This window comes from Octodon degus, unplaced genomic scaffold, assembly GCF_000260255.1.
Source record: "Octodon degus isolate 3935 unplaced genomic scaffold, OctDeg1.0 scaffold00005, whole genome shotgun sequence".
Lineage (NCBI taxonomy): Eukaryota > Metazoa > Chordata > Mammalia > Rodentia > Octodontidae > Octodon > Octodon degus.
This window is the reverse complement of record NW_004524581.1, coordinates 380538-396655: the sequence shown is the minus strand read 5'-3', so window position 1 is coordinate 396655 and position 16118 is coordinate 380538. Positions and strand designations below refer to the sequence as shown.

Genomic DNA, 16118 nt, shown 5'->3' with positions numbered 1-16118 from the left:
AGAGGCTGTGGGGAAAAAGGAACCCTTCTTCACTGCTGGTGGGAATGTAGACTAGTGCAACCTTTATGGAAATCAGTGTGGAGACTTCTTAGAAAACTTGGACTGGAAATTCCATTTAAACCAGCTATTCCTCTACTGGGAATTTTCCCAGAGTATCTGAAAACATCATATCATAGTGATATATGTGTGTCCATGTTTACAGCAGCACAATTTTGATAGTCAAATCTTGGAAACAACCAAGATGCCCATCACCTGAGGAATGGATGAAAAGATGTGGTATTTTTATACAATGGAGTATTATCCAGCTATAAAGAATGATAAACTCGAAGCCTTTATGTTAAAGTGGATGCCACTTGAAGATATACTCATAAGTGAAATAAACCAGACACACGTGTAAATATTGTATAGTTTCCCTAGTATAAGAATTCAAAAGAAGAAATACAAATAGAAAGGTATAATACAACTAAAAGGTAAACAAGAACTTGAGGACTAACTAATTAAGGGAAGGAAAGGAGAAGAGCTAGGAAACATGACAGTGGCAAGCTATAAAATTATATGTAGAAGATGGGTAAGGCAATGATCCTGAGAATCTTCAGAAGATTGTTGAATCTAGCAGTTAATTGAAAGGATTCTCACCCTAACTAACTATATATACTGACACCTGTGAACTAAGCAAGTGCACTGAAGATGGCAATTTGTAATAGTAGGTTCGTGCTTTGAGTGCCTGTCATTCTGGTCTTCTGAGTATGGGTTACTTGTGTTGACATGCCAGTTGCTGCTGTGCTGTCTCTCAGGTAGATGATTGTTCACAAAGAAGGGGGTGGTGAATGAAGGCAGGAGACAGCAAAAGGACTGTTGCAGAACTGTCCTGCTACAAGGTTGTATATGGTTAGATTTCTGGACTTATGTGTAAACATAAGAATTATATAATTCTTTATGCCTATTTTTAAAATATATTCTAATTTTTAAATGTTTTTTATCATATTCTGTAGGGACTTAAAGTTTAACATATCAATACTTGATGAAAAATACCTGTTCCATGTTATGCCTAAGATGTTTGATATTCAGAGAGATAGTGAGGTTAAGCTTAACAGCCTAGGTTGTATGGTAATAACAATAAACTTCTCTTCTGGAGGGTTAACAACCTAAGTTTGCAGACCATAATTAGAGAAAAAGGAGGGCCGCAAGGAAAGCCAACATTTTGCTCCTAGTCTTCCAAGGTCATTGAAGACTCAGGACAGATGAGAACTTGTACTGTAACGTCATGTAACTCGGTACTGTCCCACATTTTCTGATCAAGGAGATTTTGGGGCCAAAGAGGAAAGTGATCGATGATGTATTGTGTGCCTAAGGAGAGTCACGTGGAGAGAAAACATTCTCTCCAGCTTTCACAGAGAGCAAGTTGGCCAAGCAATGGCCATGACTCATCCACCCGGCTCACACTGACAAAGGATCTGCAATCTGAGGTACAAGATCTCAGGATAAATCCTGAGGGGATTTGACTGACCTTATCAGATCCAAAAGCTACAACTCTTGTTGCATAGGTCTTGCTTTATCTTGTTCTTAACCATCCAGCAGAAAAGTATAAAAACGAAGTATAAGAAGTAAAGCCATGGTGTTATGATGAGCTTAGGGGACTCAGGTCAACAATTTCTGACATTGCCAGTGAAGCGGAAGACCCAATACTATTATGGACTACTGGACTCTTTTGGCATATCTTGCTGAGTTCACACACCTATAATATTCAAATGACGGAAGTAAACAAAAAAGGGGATGTAGATGAATGTCCATTTTGTATCTGTATATTCAAAATGGTTAGGATGGATATATAGTAACATTCTCTTAATGAATAGAGGGATTTGTTCTAATAATGTCTGTAAATAGGATATCATGTCTGTATCTCGTACAGCAAATAACCACTAGAAAGAAAGTATGCAATGTGTTAATTATTGAAACTGTCCTACCAATTTGATGTGAAACTATTGCATTGCTATTTGTTTCCCAATAAAATTCTGGGAAAAAAGAGGAGAAAAAAAGGGGGGGCACAGTGGTTATGCTAAGATACAATGCTGCTCTAGAGGCCACTTAATCTCTTTATGTTGTGTATTTTTTTTTAAAGGAACTGGGGATTGACCTCAGGCCCTTGCACTTGCCAGGCAAGCACTTATTCTACTGAGCCATCTCCTGGCCCTATATTGTGTACTCTTGCTGTAAGCCACTTATTACAGACTTTTTCTAGTTTCTTTTGGAGTCTTACCTTCTTTTCCAAAGGCAGAAGAGAAAAATGGAGTTGCCTTTTGCTGTCATGGATAGTGAGCACCTCATAACTGTGGTAGGAAGCAGTCATTTCACTGTGAAAAGAAGGCTTTGGAGTTTCAGTGATGAGAGAAGGGAGAGAGGGAGAGAGGGAAGGGAAAGGAAGAGCAAGAAGGAAGGAAAGAGCAAGAAAGAGACTATATTCATACCCAGTTCTTAAAGAACTTATAAAATTGAGCTTAACTCTTCAAAAAATGCCAGCAGAACCCTGACATGCATAATGAGGTACGTTACTCTGCATGACTTAAAATTTGTCTGTGTTCCTGTTATCACTACAATATGACTGGCCCTTTGGCAAGGGCCTCACTTCCAAATGCAAAATCTATGCTCAAATCTGTTGACTCAGCAGTCCAGAACTTAGGGTTTGGGCACCAAATACTCCAGAAGCTAACACACAAGAGCCTTGCAAATTCAGGGCAGCTGTCAGTCCCTGTCAGCAGTGTGTGGCAATATCTAGGCACATCCACATCTGAGAAACCGGACTGATGGAATGCTGCCAAGGGCAGAAATCACCTAACAGGCCTCAGACTTGTGTTCACAGGCACCATCTCAAATTATCATGTTGCTACTATTTCTTTTAGTTTATTATTAACCTGACTCTCAACTTGGCTTGAATATCAAACACTTGGCTTCCGATTCCACAGAGGTATGCAATTCTATGCAACCAGTTCAGGATCCTCTATTAGCATCATTAAGTTTTTTGTAAATAGTGTTTATCCAGCAACTCTGGGTCAGCTTGAGGTCATAGAGATGGAATATGACACTGATTCTGTGACCATCAGAGAGTTCAGTGCACTTGAAGGTTAAATTAATGAAAGCCTGTGTGGAATGACAGAGCTTTGTCTGCTATAAATTCCGCCAAGTGTGTTCTGCCCCCCAAGCCATTCCCATTCTGCATGCCACTTTTACTGTGGCCACTGTACTTGTGCCTGGCAGCCACCACTCCAGGATGGGAAGCCAGCCATGAATTCACCCTGCTGCTCTGAGAGCACAGATTCCCAGATGCGATCGAACGCTAACACTGCTCCTTTTGTAGGTATGTTACAGCAAGTTAGCTACGAGTACAGTAGGGATCTTCAGAAATGAAATTGATGGCATGTTTATTTTAAAAATCACTAACTTACTTCAACAGAGCCTTCTCCTAAACCATGTAATTTTTCATTACTGGGCTTCTTTCTTACTGCCATCTTCCTGGAAAGTTAACAGAACTGTAAAAAAATCTGCCTTTACAAGGTGGACAGCAGATAAATTGTGAACATTCTGCATGCCTGTAATCCCAATACTTGGGAGGCTGAGGCAGGAGGATCACTGCAAGTTCTAGGCCAGCCTAGGCTAGATGTTGGGTTCAAGCTGAACTATATAGCGAGACCCTACCTCGAAAAACTAAACAAACACAAAACAAATCACTCCAAAGCAGAAAATACATACACTGGCAAACGCTCTATGAATAAACTACCTGATGCTACACACTGCTGGGGGAAGATGGGGTACCTAGTTTCATGGCTGACATACAAGTGGAAATAGCAGAGGAGTGACAGTGTGAAACTCTGCTTTATTTGGGAGAGGGGAGGCTGACGGATGCAGAATGTCACTAAGAGGACAAAGCTGACACATCTTTCCACATCTGGATGTGTTGCTTACATCCTACAGCACTTGAAAATATATCAAGAAACTATAACAGCAAGAGTAGAACGAAAAACCAGCACACTGCTTACACATTAAACAGGACAAGTTTTTACAGCGGAGCAATTCCCAAGTACAAAAGTTACCTTCTCAGTGAACTCCAGACTAACACAACACAGATGACACTTGCTGCACACAGTTTCATTCCTCCCAAGTACTTCTTTGCTTAGTACTTATCTTGCACTTCCTGTCACGGGTAAAGCCACATCTCCCACGACACTTACTTCCTAAGATTATAATTCCTTCTGAAGACAAGAAAGATTTGAAGATGTCTGCCTTAATTTTTTCTTCTAAGTATCAAAAATCTGATTTCTTTATCCATTTTCTTTCCAACCCTCATATTTTAATAAGCCCCAGTTTCATTATTCCCCCAAATCTAAGTCTAAAAAGCAATAGTTATCACTACAGTGCCCAACAGCTATGTCACATATTCATATACACATCTTGTTTACTCCTTAAACTCTTTGCAATAGAAATCTGGTATTCACAGGCAGCACAACTTACCTCCAATTGCATAGCAAGTTAAACTGAGAGGCCCAGAGCGAAGCACAGGTTCATCTGCCTCCCAAAACCACTGTTATATATTCCTCCAAGAAACAGGACAGATGACATTTTACCACATCACCTATGATAAAATGTACACACCACACACACCTGCAGGTTTTGGAATAAAGTAACACTGAAAGATCCTTAGATAAACACACTCTTAAAACTATTTGATGACATTGGAAAAGCAAAAGCAGTTAAATCTCTGAAGTATAAATACCTACACTACTAAGTCAGTATTCTTCAATCTCAATACTACTGACAGTTTTGACAGGATGATTCTTTGCTGTGAAGGCTTCCTGTGCACTGTAGGGTACACAGCAGCATCATTAGCTTCCACCCGCTAAATGCCAGTTATCGGGCATCTCTCTGTCCCATTATGACAACCAAAACTGTGTCCAATGCCAAGCATGGCGGCACACATCTGTAACCCCAATACTTTGGGAGATTGAAGAAAGAGGAGCCCAAGTTCAAGTCTTGCATAGGCAACTTCATGAGACTCTGTCTCTAAATAAAACAGTGCAAGGGAATAGCTGAGACTAAAATGCTCTGGGTTCAATTCTCAGGACCAAAAAAAAGAAAGAAAAAGTGTCTGGATATTGTCAAATGTGCCCCAAGAGAGTAAAATGAAACTTTCTAAAATGAGAACCACTGATTTAAGCTAATTGTAGAATATCACACTAGTAAAAATTGTACTGATTTCAGAAACAAGTTCTAAACGCTGGCTTAGTGGAGATTTCTTACACTAAGCTATATCTCCTGAAGAGAAATCATTTGTTAAACTGGATAAAATGTACAAAACTTCAGATGTGATCTTATTTGGTGACACTGCTAATCCTAGACAAGTACTGTGCTGTCTCAGTTGTTAACTGATTTCCCAGTGTTCAAAGCACCATTCGGTTTCTAGAGTGTCTCCAAAATCTCATTACCCAATTCTGGACGGGAGTTTAAACATGAGCCCAGAATGTGCACAGCGCTACCTCAAGTAATACTAGTTAGAAGTGGTAAAAATCAGAGCACTAATGAAGTATTAAAAGCTAAGGTTTGTAATGTATTATTAGATTCTGTGTTAAGCACTTCATGGAGACTATCTGATCTTCCAGTATCTTTAATAGTCGTATGATAGGTATTCTTTTTCTTCCTATTTATTTATTTCTTTGTTACATAGTGAGATGTAACTCAAATTCTAGTGATCCTCCTGTCTCAGCCTCCCAAGCACTGGGATTCTAGGGGGTGAGCTGTCACACCTTGGTTTGGTGGCTGGCTCTCCATGGGGCCAGCATGGCATGTGGTATGGAAGACTGAAACCAGATCCTTGCACTTGCCAGGCAGGTAGTTAGATCGCTGAGCTATCTTCCTGGCATATATGATAAGGTATTCTTACCTGCATTTCATGAAGGAAGAAACTTAGGCATAAGAACTTTAAAGCCTGTCTGTGGCCTGGCTCCAGAATCTCTGTTCGTAGCTACTGTATCTACAGTGTTTCAGGGAACAGTGGGAATATCACCTCCTCAGGTTTATGTGCTCCATCTCTACTAATAGGAACTTTTCCCAGCTCTCTCAGGCGCCCAAAGCAAGAAGCATCACTGGCGCCTTGCTCAACTACATCACGTTACTGACCAGTCCTCCTGGGCTACAGGACACACAGCCATTGTTCACAGTGCAGTCCAACCTATGTTTTTTATCTTCAATAAAGAACATACACAACACTTTTTAAGTGTCCCAACGAATCTGATGCTGACATACTTGCCCAATAACCATCAGGAAGCAAGGGCAGAGTACTGGAACCAATGGCCCTCAGCAAACACGCAAGACACGGCTCTTCATCCCTTTTTGCTCAAGTGATCCTGAGTCATCTGTACAAACATGTATTTCACAATCTTTCTAGAGAACAATGTAAGCCATAAAACTAGTTTCTAGGATTGAACTCTCCCTGTTTTTCAAAGACAAATCTGCCAGCATGCTTATCCTTCTTCATGATTTTTACAAAACTACTACCCAGTGGCTTTCATATCATCCTGGCACATTCTTTGAATATCTTTAAGAATGCAAACAACTTTGTTTTTCTTCTTTATAATTTCATATACCTTTTTCAAAGCCAGTTTTGCCTGCTTAAATCTGATAATCTAAACTAACTTGAAGATAACATTATGTAATACAGCCAACCATTGTTGAATTCCTATTTTGTGAAATTCAGTATTGTTTCTCTCCTCCTCCTCCTCTTCCTTTCCTACCATTTTGTATTCTCTTTAAGAATTTTTAAAAAGAATGCAAATCACTGTCAGCTCCTAGAACTTAGAGATATTTAAGGAAGTGGCCAAGCTGGTTGGCCTGGGAAGGCCAGTGGGTGTTCTGCATCAAACAGTTGGTAGTGGGGCTGGGGAGATGGCTCAGTGGAATAAGCGCTTCCCTGGAAGCGCAAGGGCCTGAGTTCAATCCCCAGTTCCACCAAAAAAAAAAAAAAAAAAAAAAAGATGGTGGAGGTTAGCAGGTAGAGAAGGTATTACTCAGACCCACCCTTGGAAGGTATTGGAACAGCTGCTGGTCATTGTCTTCCATGAACACGGCACTATTCTACTGCATCACGACATGCAATGGAGTCTCAGAACTGGCCGCCTCTGCCCACTTGTAACAAGTCAACTTCTAGTGCTTACCGGTTATGTCTTTTGTAATCTCATCATAAACAGGTTTAACACTAAGTTAAGTGCTAACATACATTTCAATAATTTTACCTAGCACATAAAATAATGAAGGTGTGCTTTTATGTACACAAAAATTTGACTGCTGGAAATCCAGAGATCTGGCTTTTGGTTTCAAACAAAGAAAGTGTAATTTGTACTCTGTGAAGAGCAGAAAAAATAATTTAGATCTAAAATAGCTTTAGAAAAAAAGTAAGGGAAAGTCAGTAAAGATCGGTGACTCTAAAGGAGCTATTAAGAGGTGGGTCTGCTCAGTTAATATTTGCAAACCACAAGCTTCTACAGTAAATATAACAATCCTTGAACTTTGACATTTTGGTACTGGGGCAATAATGACCCTTTAAATCATTTAAAAATCAGTTTTGAACCAGGAATTTCCTCTGGATCATTGCACATAGAATCAAGATTAATTTAGGGGCAACTGGAGCCACATGAGAAAAAACTAACAAGCCTTAAATGCTAAGTTCTAAATAAAGTAGCTATGAAATTGGAAGGTTATATAACCTTGCTGTGGTCATTTGTTCAACTATGAAACAGATATTAACATATCTACCTGTTAGCAATAATGTAAAAATTTAGTGAAGTAATGGATATAAAACATCTCAGTACCTGAAAAAAAGTTAAATGTTCAGCTTTATTACAAACTATTAGATAATCTTAATATAGTCCAACTTTCATTATTCCTTTAGGTATAAGCATTTGAGGCTTAATAAAATGTTTCCCTCTTCTCACACCTGACAGGGCTTTCCTGATAGGGACCCTGGGCCTTAAGGACATTTTTCACTTTTTTTTTTTTTTTAATTTTTTTTTTTTTTTTTCTTGGTGGTACCAAGGACTGAACTCAGAACCTTGCACTTGGCAGGCCAGTGCTTATTCTACTGAGCTATCTCCCTGGCCCCTTAAGGACATTTTTCTCCAACTATCACATCAGCTTTTCACAGCAGAGCATAACTATAATCCCACCACTCTAGCAGGCCAAGGCAAGAGGATCCCAAGAGCAAAGCCAGCATGGGCAGACTAGGGAGACCTTGTCTCTAAATCGAAAGGGCTAAGAATGAAGCTCAGCATGAAGCTTCTACATTCAGTTCCTGGTACTGAAAGCAGGGAGGAGTAGTTACATTTCACAGAGGCACTTGATCAGTTAAACATAAAGCAACTGCATTTTAACAATTAGCCAAGGAGCTTGAAAACAGTCTTCTTAGGCATTCACAAGACAACTAAAGTTTATACAATTTTAACTATTTCATTCTTGAAGTGATTTCTTTTTTAAGGACGTTTCCTTCATAGAACTAAAAAAGCTTCAAAGAATTCTCTTGATTTCCCTCTCCTGTCTATTGGCAGCATCAGTCTCTATCTTTTTAAATGTAAAGTGTAAGAGTAAGATTCACAATTTAATTAATAACAAAAATTTACTTTAAAATTTTTCCATTGTTGTTTGTGCTACTGGGACACCTTCAGCCTGATTTCCTAGCATTCAGTATTTCTAACTACCACAGGTCTCTGTTGTATTGTGTATGTCTTCAATAATCGCGGGATTCTATTTTCTTTTTTCTGCCAGCTGCAATAAATTACCTGTGGGCTGAAGTACAGGGTTCAGTGTGCATGAGACCCCGGGTTCAATACTCAGCATTAAAAAAGAAAACATATGAATTATTCAGTTAGACTAAAAATTGAGTAACTTAAATAACAACTACCTACAGCAAAAGTATTTTTTTAAGGCAAATATTCTGCATTCTTTTCCGAGTATTTATTTTCTCTGATTCCACAAGAGCAGCTGGCTTAGCCAGCCTAAGTACACAGTTCCCAGATAAACACACTCCACTCCAGAACACCAGCGGCACGTGCTTCCTTCCGGGAACAGTACAGAGCTCACCCACCAGCCAGCTTCCAACCAGCCAAAGGAATCAGAAAAATGACATTTTCCTACAGGAACCAAAGTTTGAGAGCCAGTGCTTTCCCAAAGCTTAGGAAGCAAACTGTAAAGGATTTTGCTCTTTCATGTGGAAGCCTGAGAACCACAAGTGAAACCACCCCTCCTGATCCTTCACAAATCACAGCAGTTACCAATGCACAATACTGTTTTTGCTTATTCCCCCAAGGTCTTTCTGTCCCATCCTTTAGCAACTGCACTGAGGTGTAACCAGCTACTACTATCTTAGCATTAACTGGGATCCAGAAAAAAACTAAGTTTCCTTTTATTCCTCCATAATAGATGAAGTTGCATTGACTGCCACACTGCCAACTTTCTGGAAGACATAGGCCACTTTCTTCCCTTCTTTGAATGCACTCAGTCTTCGGGTGTTTAACCAAAGCCTGCCTGCCCCAGAAAGCATTCTAAGGAACCACAAAATCGCTGAAAGAGTAACACTTACAGGGTCCCCTCCTCGAGGCAGCCTCTAAGGAAAACTTTCAGGAGCAAGTTTGCGCAAGGCTTGCCGCCTGGGAGGCCGCTCCCTGCTCCGGTGCGAGTGACCCACAGGAGAGCACGGGTAGGGGTGGCCACCTTCTCCCTCTCCCCTGCCTGCCTGGCTCGTCCGCAAGGGCCGCTGCGGTGCAAGGCGCTTCTGGCAGACTAGCAAATCCACTCTGGGGAGGCCGCTGTGAATCAGGACGGGACAGCAGAGCTCTGCTCCGAGCCTCCAGCATCCAGGCGGGCGTGGCTGACAGCGGAGGGCTTTCGGAATGCTGGGGTGTGGCCCTCGGCCAAGCAAAAGAAATGAGTCAGCCGGCCAGTCCCAGCCAATAAGCATGTCCCCTGTTGGTGAAGGCGGAACTTTTCTTTTTTGATTTATACCAAGTCTAGAGGCCTCTCACAGACTTTTATTTAATTCTTTAACTTCAGCACGACTTCCATAAAGTGGGAGGGTGTCCTTTCAAAAATCTTAGGGAACAAGGATTACTCTAACGATAGGTCCTTGCATTTGCATTGGTAAAAGGTTTTGATTTAGGGCAATTTAATTATCTGCAGTAAGGAGAATAAAATGCCCCCCCCCCGAGTTGGTAAGGACTATTACATGTAGTGATACTATACATGCAGAACGTTCAGCACAGCGCTTATAGAGCAGCCGCTCAACAACCACAAAAAGCCAGGTCTCTGAGTCTTGAACCAGAAACTCCACAACTATAGACAAAATGTCCCATAACCGGATTCTTTTTAATGGCAAATTTTTCCTTAATTTTTTTTTTTAAACCAAAACAGTTCTTTCATACTGTTTGGTCTGAGTCCCTTGTTTAAGAGGTCAGAAATTTATAACTTTTGATTAAGGGTCTTGGATTTGGCGATCCTGTTATAGGATTAGTAGGAAAGGGAGCAGGGCTGGGAAGGAGGAGGAGAAAACTATGCTGGGGTGATTTCACACGGGACTTTTAAGTACTTTTAATTTTGTCCTTTGCTTGGTTTTAGGTTTTTCTTTACCTGTGGTGCTGAAGAATGAACCCAGGACCAAGCTACTAAAGTATAGCCCCATCTCCTTTTTAAATTTTGAGATAGGGTCTTGCTAAATTATTAAATTGCCCAGGCTGGGTTTGAATTTACAGTCTCCCTGCTTCAGTGTCCTACAGTGCTAGGATTACAGGTGTACACCACCACACCTGGCTTATGTCATAATTAAATTAACGTTTTAAAAAGGTAAACTGACCCTGTCTCAAAATTTAAAAGGGAGATGGAGATGTACAGTAGCTTAGTGTGAAGGCCTTCAATCTCCAATACAAAAAAAAAAAAAAAAAGTGATATTGGAAATATTCTTTCTAAGTCACTGTGTCTTAAACATTATTTTGGAATAAAAATATTTGAAATAAACTATAAGGAGCCATCCAAATAGCTTAGGAGATTAAAGTGCCTGCTTAGGCAGACACAGGGGCCAAGAGTTCGATCCACCCTTGCAATGCCTGCCCCACCTCTGGGGTGTACTGAGAAGGTGATTGAGACTGGGCATGGTGGTGCGTGCCTGTAATCCCAGCACTTGGGAGGCTATAAACAGGTGGATCTATGCAGTGAGACCCTGTAGATCCTGTACACCCTGTCCTAAATACAAAATAAATAAATAAATAAATAAATAAGTAAGTAAAACAGACTATATGTAGCTGGGAATTAACAAGTTATAAGAGACTGCAGAAATGCTAATTTCTGAGTTCCCATTAAGATTCCGTGCAACAGTGTGCTTCTAGAGGGAAAGAGAAGACATTTTAAAGTTACAAATTAAACTTTCCTGGCTTTGGAGAAGACTCCTTTAACTTCCTCATGCTTCTTTAAAGTTAGTCATTCCACAGGCAAGATTTGTTCAAAATAGTCTTTAGCTAAAGACAAGATCTTAAGTGAAGTCAGAGGTTTTCCTAAAATGCTGTTCTAGTTTGTTTGTTTGTTTGTTTGTTTGTTTGTTTTCCAAAATAGGCTCAAGGAAGTGGACATACCGTGCCACCAGAGGCAAAACTCCCTTCCTAGTCCCATACATGCCAGTAAGTCACTAGGGTGAGTTGCTTCATCTTTCTCTGAGGATTTCTGAGTTCATACAGCCGGAACCCAAACTCCAGTCAAAAGAACAACAGCAAGACAGCCAACGCACAAAGCTGAGCCTGTGTCCTTCGAGAAGATGCTCACGCATTTCTCTTGACTCTCATAATACTTACTCTTAAAGGCAATCTTATTCTCTGAGGTGCTTTAAGGTAAATTTGGAATCATCGGACTCTTCAGTGAAGTGATAGTGCCTGACACCTCACTATCACAGGGTCCACTCACATCTGTACTTTTCCACTCCTGGTTCAGGCATTCACCTCCTCAACCAGGGCCACTGAGGCTGAGTGTCGCATCAGTGCTGTACCAGCGGGCAGGCTCGTCCCTGTGCCTCTCAAGACAGCATCACCACCACATGATGAGTGTCAAAGCTCAGCACGCCATTATGTCATAAAACTTGCCTCTCTATTAAACAATGGTAATTTTATAGTAGAGATCAAAAGAAAAACAATTTGCTTTACAGCAACTTTCCTCAAATATTCATGTACATTAATGGATACTTTTAAGGTGGTGATTTACAAAACTTGCAATTATGTATCCTGGGTAAACTCATAATATGTTGGCTGTTATAACATTAGGTCTTATATATGAGAAGACTATATAAAACCTATGAGTATGTGAATAACTCAATAAATTTCATAAAGTTGTGTGTGAGGGACATACACTGCTAGGTACTTTGAAGTACATGATAAAGGCAGGAAAGGCAGCTTGTATAGGAAAGAGAGATGATCTGTGTAATTTGTTTCTACTGTTAGCACTCATTCACACTCTTAAGTTCAGAAACAATCAGGTGCAGACAGAGCTCAAAAAACTTTAAAAGCCTGGTGTAGTAGTACACACCAGCAACCCCAACACTCTGTGAGGCTGAAACAGCAGGTTCTCAAGTTCAAGCCCTACCTAGGCAAGTTGGTGACTTAAAAATCCCTCAAAAAATAAGATACAAAAAATAAGATATAGGGCGGAGGGGGGGACAGCTCAGTGGCATAAGGCATGACTGCCATGCACAAGGTCCTGAGTTTATTCCCTGTTATCCCCCCACCAAAAAAGAAGAAGAAGAAGAAGAAGAAGAAGAAGAAGAAGAAGAAGAAGAAGAAGAAGAAGAAGAAGAAGAAGAAGAAGAGAAAAGGAAACAAAGCAACTGGAAGCTATATTCATTCATAAGTAAAATAAATCAGACTCACATCTGTAAATATCATATTTTCTCCCTAGTGTAAGAACCTGAAAGAATAAATAAAACCTGAAAGGTATAATATAGTAAAACAGAAAAAACTGAACTTGAGACTTAAATAAGGAAAATGAAAGAAAGCAGGAAAGATAGGAAAAAAGGAGGGAAGGAAAAACAAGTATGTATACAGGATAGCTGAGATGATTGTACTCATAATTTCCATCAGTTTTTTGAAAATAGTTAATGTTTAGAATTTTTACCTTGCTAACTCTGTATGCTGATAACTATGATCTGAGCAACTACATCAAGAACAGCAAAGTATAATACAAAACCCATGGTTGAATACCTCTCATTTTGGTCTTCTAAATATGTACCTTTTGTAATTATCAACTGTTATGCTTTTTTAAAATAAACAAAAGACAAGAAAAAAATCAAGATTTCTTGAAAGCAAACATTAATATTCAATTATTTCTCCATTCTTATATAACTATATTTGTTAATCTGAGCAACAGATTTGACAATAAAAATAGAAAATATAACAACCATTGTTAATTAGCTATTCCTGCTTTGAAAATCTATAACATATATATTATTGTATGTTACCCTGTCTCTGTCATTTTTTTGCTTGTTTTTACTCTTCAAAATTAAATTAAATTAAAAAATGAAATAAAATATAGAAAGCAGGTAAGGATGTACCTCAGTGCAAAGGTCCTGGGTTCAAGCGTCCAGCACCGAAAACAAGTGTTTCCCACAATACTTGTGTTTTGAAAACAAGAAAGACATCATTACCAATGTGATTTAAAAAAAAAATTCCCACAAGAGAAAAGGGGTAACTGTTTCTAGGGTAACTGTGCCACCTATAATTAAGCTGCTACATATCCTCAGTGCACAGTTCTAGGCCAGAGCAGAGCAACAGCTCACAGGCCCAATTTCATAATGTTCCCTCACTCACAAGCTGGCTTTCACCCCATCCAGGTACCCGGGACTTAAAAAACTTCCACCAAGAAACCACCAGTTCTACTCATGAGCCTATTTTACTTCCACACCTAGGCCGGCTCCCTTCCACCTGAGGACCTCACACTCTCGCCTATTTATCCCACTCTGGCCGGCCCTACCTGAGCACTTCTTTCAGAGGCAACTTTTCACCAGCCCAAGCCCTGGGCATCTCTGATTTCTTCCAAGTGCCTACTTAACTTATTCTTTCTACCTCCAGTTCATGACCAAAGTGTAGCATCTCAGGACCTTCTTTCTGAGATCCCTGATCTCTCTCTCTCTCTCTCTCTCTCTCTCTCTCTCTCTCTCTCTCTCTCTCTCGATAGCAAGAGTCCATCTGACACACAATGTGGTTCAGAGGCTCTGTACCCACATGGCCATAGCAGAGTCTGAATAAGTCATTGTTTGCTCAGCTAATGATGTTTAAGTTATATAACAACCACAATAGAGAAAGGAAAACTTTCCTGACCCAAGAATAAACAAATATTATAGTTGTTCAAACCAGATGGCAAACAGAAGCCAAGCAGCAGATGCATTTCTTCACTCTGCATACAGAATGCTACTGAGAAACTAAATGCAATGCTTCCCAAAAAGAAGGGTAGCTCACAGAATAGCATCACGCAGCAAGTCTCAAACAACAGTATCACAAACAAGTCTCAGTTCCTCAATCACACTGAGAACAGAGGCAATTAGTCTATGCTATCTTCCTTTCAAGTAAGGAATACATAATACAGATTCCATGATTTGCCAAAATCCCAATTCTTCCTTACATACAAATTCCTCTTCCAATGTGTTAACAGCCACAAATATCTACGTAGTGCAAGTAAATGGTTTTAGTAAATTCGAGGTAGCAAAGAGCAGTTCAAGAATATAACTACTAGAACCATCAGGGGTAGTCACTGCACTATAATAAGCGCTGACACCCCGAGAGTCATTATATACACCCCCCACGCACACTGGTATTCTTTGATTAAGCAGTTCTGCTTTTAATACAGGTGGAAATAATTACTACCACAATTCTCAAAAAGCAGCTATAAATCAATTGCCCTATAATACAATAAATTTTTATTATAATTACTTGTGATGTGACCCTAATAAATATCCCAAGTATAAACAATCAAATGAAGGAGTCAGCATTCTTTAACTCACAGGTAACAAACAGTATTGACCAAAACAAGAGGGAGTTGGGGGGGGGGGGGGGGGAGGGGGGGGGAGATACAGTGACTCAAACTAACACAGCAACAGGAAAGCCACAGAGGATAGCTCAGGTGCTACATTTGTCAACTCTCCTGTTGCTGGGGCACAATACCTATCACCCACAATCTGAAGGAAGAGAGGCTGGATTTTGCCCTCAGTTTCTGAGGATTCAGTCTAGGTTCAGCTGGCTCTAAGGCAGAAACTCAGCAGAAAGGCATAGCCAGAAAGCAAAGCAGGGAACAGAACAAGGGAGGGACCCAGATTAGGCCCCAGGGCCAGCCCTCCACAGACTGCCCAGGCCCAGGCAGACTGCTTTATTGGTCCCCTGGGCAGTTCCCAAGCCACCCAGGCCCAGCGTAACCAACACGGCTGGGCTTTAGGAGCAACTCAGCATGAGCTCTGCTGAGACAAGGTGGCATCTTTGCTCCTGTAAGCTGGCCTTTGTCCTTCCTTCCTGAAATCTGCCTTCTTCCATTTAACTCCCAGCTCTGACACTAAGAATTACTTAGTTAGAATGGTGGAAAACGCAGTAAATTCCTCCAAAATCATGAATTTGCTTTCCAGAAGTGTGGAAGAAAGGCTCATTTTTCTATCTGTAAGATATCTCCACCTACCAAGTAATTTTACTTTAATGTCTAATAGAAAAGCTTAGCCAAGCAGTCCTGGTAATAAATGACTTTTGAAAGTTTCACTTCTAGGTATTAAGTCAATGACCTCTTGCCTGTCACTTGCAGTGCACTTCACTGGAGACAGCAGGTCTCTGGTGTAGAGGCTGGCTTCTTTCTCAGTCCTTAAAAGCCCATTCTTGACTGATCTAAAATACAGTATTTCTAACACTGTGCTCAAAGTCCCTTTATAACATTGTTCCTAAAGGAAAATGTATTTGAATTCTATGGAGGACAAACAAAACATACCTAATAATGAAAATGCCTTCTATTTTATACACATCAATTCACATTTCATTCTCATAGAGCGCTGCAAGACAGGTATAACAACCACACTGAAACCA

The 16118-nt window shown here is 40.2% G+C and overlaps 1 protein-coding gene across 8 annotated transcripts in view; it reads right to left on the bottom strand.

The window, feature by feature from the left end:
* The window catches only part of Sgms1 (sphingomyelin synthase 1), a 324088-nt gene that overhangs the window by 96448 nt on the left and 211522 nt on the right, over nucleotides 1-16118 (bottom strand). The window contains exon 1 of one of the 8 annotated variants that reach the window (XM_023723195.1): nucleotides 9617-9915. The exons of the other annotated variants lie outside the window; for them this stretch is intronic. The gene's annotated coding sequence lies outside the window, so the exon portion shown is untranslated. Of the gene's footprint in view, nucleotides 1-9616; nucleotides 9916-16118 lie in introns of those variants that run through there. 8 annotated transcript variants of the gene reach the window in all.